Consider the following 5000-nt stretch of genomic DNA (forward strand, 5'->3'; position numbering starts at 1 on the left):
TATGCTGTATTCTTTTCGAGATTGATGAACTGATTACATCGACTCAAGGCTGAGGGACTGATTACCTCAAACTCCTCCTGTTCTTCACCATTCTCCTTTGTATGGACTGATAAAGGCATTGTGTGGCGGAACATTTCCTCATTAAATATACCCAAGTGTTGCGCATGTATCTAATTTATTAAAACACATTCATATATTTCCTCTCTTCCATTCCTTCCTGTGATTTACCTCTTGTTAGGAAATATCTCCTCACTCCATGAAATACCTAATGTCTTATTACCTTATTTCTTATCGAGCATACGTAAACAAACGTTGGAGATTTCAATATCCACCTCGCAAGCCTATATCCACCTGTTTCCTATAATATCTATAATAACAGGTAAATATAAGGTAACATCAACCCAGCCTTTTAACTTACTAAAGCATCTATGTGAATTTCTCACATACGATGTGCAGTAAATTTCTCGGTTAGGTTTGGTTACATTACGCGACGCTAGGTTACGTTAAGTTAGGCTAGGTTACGTTAAGTTAGGTTAGGTTAGGATTATCTTTACATAAAAAAATGCCCAATGATAATATGCCAGATCAGTCTTCTGTCTGTTTATGTTCTTACTATTTTAATGAGGAGCTTAAATTTAGTATAGTATTTCTGCTATTTGATATGTTTTAACAAATGAAAAGTATATGCTAAGGTACGTGGTTGGATAGAGTCTATTCTATTAGTCTACTGAAGATAATGAAATATTTTTAATTACATATCATTGAAAAAAGTAGAATAATTTAATTGAAAAAAAAAATGGTATCTGAATCAGTTCTGGGGCCGAAGAAGTGAAATTTTTTACATCACCGACACAAGTTAGTTTAACAGAGAATAATATATAACAGTATTTTACTTAAATTTCAAGTAGGTAAAAAATCCATAAAGGGAAAACTCGTGGAAAACTGGCTGCCCTGAAGGAAAGACAGGTTGGACCTGTCCTCTTCGATTGTTACCGTGCGTGTGTAAATGCATGCTTGAAATGTCGGTAAAGAGTGGGTTCCCCTGGGATCGGTTCTTGGTCCAGTCCTCTTCTCTATGTACGTAAAAAATATCGAAGCAACATCAAAGATAGCAAAATTTGCAGACGACACCAAACTGAGAGGAAGTGCGACATTCAGAGCAGATTGCTTGAGTACTGAGACTGATCTGGACAGGTTGGTGTCGTGGTCGGAAAGGTTGTGATGAATTTCAAAGAAAACCGTTGCAAGATCATGCATTTTGGATATAACAATCTGAAACCTGAATACAAAATGTTTGGTAACAAATAAAGCGAGACAAAAGGAGAAATGAACTTTGGAATTAAGTACAAGCAACGACCTTTAAGAGTATCAAGCAATGCCGGTCTGCGAGCAGCAAAGCTTCCTGAGCGATAAGTTACATTCCTAGAAACTTCTAGCACAAAGCACCAGATATAATACTGACTCTTATCACACCTCCTTGAATGCATCTTGAATATGTCCAGTTTTGGTATCCAAATTACATAACTGACTGTAGATAAATGATTCAGAGAACCGACAGGATGATAAATTAGACACTCGTGCAACACTTGGGTATCTTTATTATGGAAACGTTTCGCCAACCAATGGCTTCTTCAGTGCAGATATAATGGAGAGAACATACAGAAGACCTACTACACTCGTATCTTCACTCAGAAACAAACCACATAAAGAAAGACTCGAAGAATTCAACATTTTTTCTGTTAGGCAGTGAAGGTCATGAGATCTCTTTCAGACCTTTAAGATACTGAATGATTTTGACACACATTAACTTGAAAAACTATTATTTTAAGTGCTGAATGAGGTAATAACTCGAAATAGTGGAATGTATCTGTGATGCTGAAGAAGCAACATGGATGTAAGTCCCCCAAAAAAAAAGCTTTTGACAAATAACCGTTGATATTGTAAATGCGAGAACAATAAAGTCATACTAGAACCAACTGGACGAGCACTTTGCAAGTACAGGATTCAACTAAATACAATATGCTTGAGGCAGTAGAGTAACATCCATAGTTGAAAATATAAATAGTACTGATTTAACAGAGGTAGTAGTATCCCGCGTCTTCCTTCCAGTTCCATCTATCCTGGAAATGCCATGTTTTTCTTACAGTATAGTAAACTACATTCCCCATTTTTCCCTGTTTTCATGTCAGCAGTGACCGAAGAGACAGGAGGGTGTTGAAAGAGAATTCTGCTTCTCTCTCCCTGAGCCATATACCTAGATTATACACAGCATTCCTAAATCTGGGTAGACGAAGTATTTCTTCTTAGTAGATAACCTTGATGTGGATTCCCATGTCCTCCACTCTCTCTCCATCCCTTCTGCTCTACTAATTCTCATTCTTCTTTTTACTCTTGTTTTTTCTACTTCTTACTGTTGCTGTTGTTGCTATTGTTCTTCTTAACAAAAAAGTAAGACACGCAATTAAAATAACATTTGTAAGTACATAAAGCGTGGTCACACGCAGGGAAAATTAGATTTACGTTTGATCCGAGGAACTAGTGGGTCACTAGTGCCTTAGATCAAGAGTCTATGATCAGCATTAAGAACGCACCTTAGAATACACTAAGGCGAGCATCTCTTTAAATTATTCGTATTTAATTATATCTTCTTGAACATTGAAGTTCAGGATTTTTCATTAGTAATTAAATTCATGGGGAAGCACTAAGCTCGTAGGGGTAATGTTTAGAATGAGGGGTTCCTGACACTGGTGTTAGTGGTATGATGACCCACTCAGTAGTTCCTGACGCTGTTAGTGGTATGATGACTCATTCAGTGGTTCCTGACGCTGGTGTTAGTGGTATGATGACTCATTCAGTGGTTCCTGACGCTGGTGTTAGTGGTATGATGACTCATTCAGTGGTTCCTGACGTTGGTGTTAGTGGTATGATGGCCCAATCAGTGGTTCCTGATGCTGGAGTTAGTGGTATGATGACCCACTCAATATATATTTGCTATGATACAAGTAGAAGCCTTCCACTGGTTAACTGGTTCACCCTATAATAAATACACACGCACACACGCACACACACACACACACACACACACACACACACACACACACACACACACACACACACACACACACACACATGCACATTCACACACACACGCAAACACACACACACACACACACACACACACACACACACACACACACACACACACACACACACACACACTAGGGGGCCAGAGACTACAAACCTCACTCAGGAAAAAGATCTTGGGGTGAGTATAACACCAGGCACATCTCCTGAAGCGCACATCAACCAAATAACTGCTGCAGCATATGGGCGCCTAGCAAACCTCAGAACAGTATTCCGACATCTTAATAAGGAATCGTTCAGGACCCTGTACACCGTGTACGTTAGGCCCATATTGGAGTATGCGGCACCAGTTTGGAACCCACACCTAGCCAAGCACGTAAAGAAACTAGGGAAAGTGCAAAGGTTTGCAACAAGACTAGTCCCAGAGCAAAGAGGTATGTCCTACGAGGAGAGGTTAAGGAAAATCAACCTGACGACACTGGAGGACAGGAGAGATAGGGGGGACATGATAACGACATACAAAATACTGAGAGGAATTGACAAGGTGGACAAAGACAGGATGTTCCAGAGATTGGACACAGTAACAAGGGGACACAGTTGGAAGTTGAAGACACAGATGAATCACAGGGATGTTAGGAAGTATTTCTTCAGCCACAGAGTAGTCAGGAAGTGGAATAGTTTGGGAAGCGATGTTGTGGAGGCAGGATCCATACATAGCTTTAAGCAGAGGTATGATAAAGTTCACGGTTCAGGGAGAGTGACCTAGTAGCGACCAGTGAAGAGGCGGGGCCAGGAGCTCGTACTCGACCCCTGCAACCTCAACTAGGTGAGTACAACTAGGTGAGTACACACACACACAGGACAAAATTACAAGTTGTGAGTGACTTCAATCACAACGAAATTGACTAGAAAACCTAGAACCACATGAGGGGACCAGAAATGTGGAGGGCTAAGACGATGGAGGTGGTACCGGAAAACCTCATGCATCAACACGTTAGGAACACTACCAGAGAGAGAGAAGAGAGGATGAACCAACAAGACTGGATCTCATATTCACGGAAGAATCTAAACTACAAAAGAGGAGACTACACACGCATGAGGAATTTCCTACATGAGGTTCAATGGGAAAGAGAGCTGGTGGGAAAATCAGTAAATTAAATGATGGAATACGTGACAACAAAATGCAAAGAAACAGAGAGGTTCGTTCCCATGGGTAAGGTGAAAATTAAGTGTCCTAGAGAATGGAAAAAGTATAAAAGGCAAAAGACCCAGGAAAATAGGAAAATTAGTCGAAAATCCAGAAACGAATATGCACATACAAGTAGAGGCCCAGCGGCAATACGAAAATGGCACAGCATAGAAAGCGAAGTCTGATCAGAAGCAGTTACACAGCCACATCAGGAGTAAAACAACTGTCAAGGACCAGGTAATCAACATGAGATTAAAGGAATTATTTTCGGTGGAGACAGAAAGGACTCCAGCAAGTCGGAAAGGTGGGGTACACCAGCAAGTGCTGGACACAATATACACAACCAAGGAGGAGGTGAAGAGGCTGCTAAGGGAACTCGATACCTCAAAGGCGATGGGACAGGACAACTCTTCGTGGCTCCTGAGAGAGGGAGCAGAGGCGCTGTGTGTGCCACTAACAGTTTTTAAGAAAGGCGACAGACATGCAGCATTAAACTACAGACCAGTGTCACTGACATGCATAGTATGTAAAGTCACTGAGACTGTCAGTAGAAGAGTGGTGGAGCACCTAGAAAGGAATGAGCTTATACATGACAGCCAGCACAGTTTCAGAAAGAAAATTCCTGTGTTACAAACCTACTGGAGTTTTACGACAAGGTGACAGAAGACAAGAGACAGAAGGATGGGTAGACTGCATTTTCTTGGACCACAAGAAGGCTTTCAACACA

Source organism: Cherax quadricarinatus, chromosome 63 (genome assembly GCF_038502225.1).
Source record: "Cherax quadricarinatus isolate ZL_2023a chromosome 63, ASM3850222v1, whole genome shotgun sequence".
Classification (NCBI taxonomy): Eukaryota; Metazoa; Arthropoda; class Malacostraca; order Decapoda; family Parastacidae; genus Cherax; species Cherax quadricarinatus.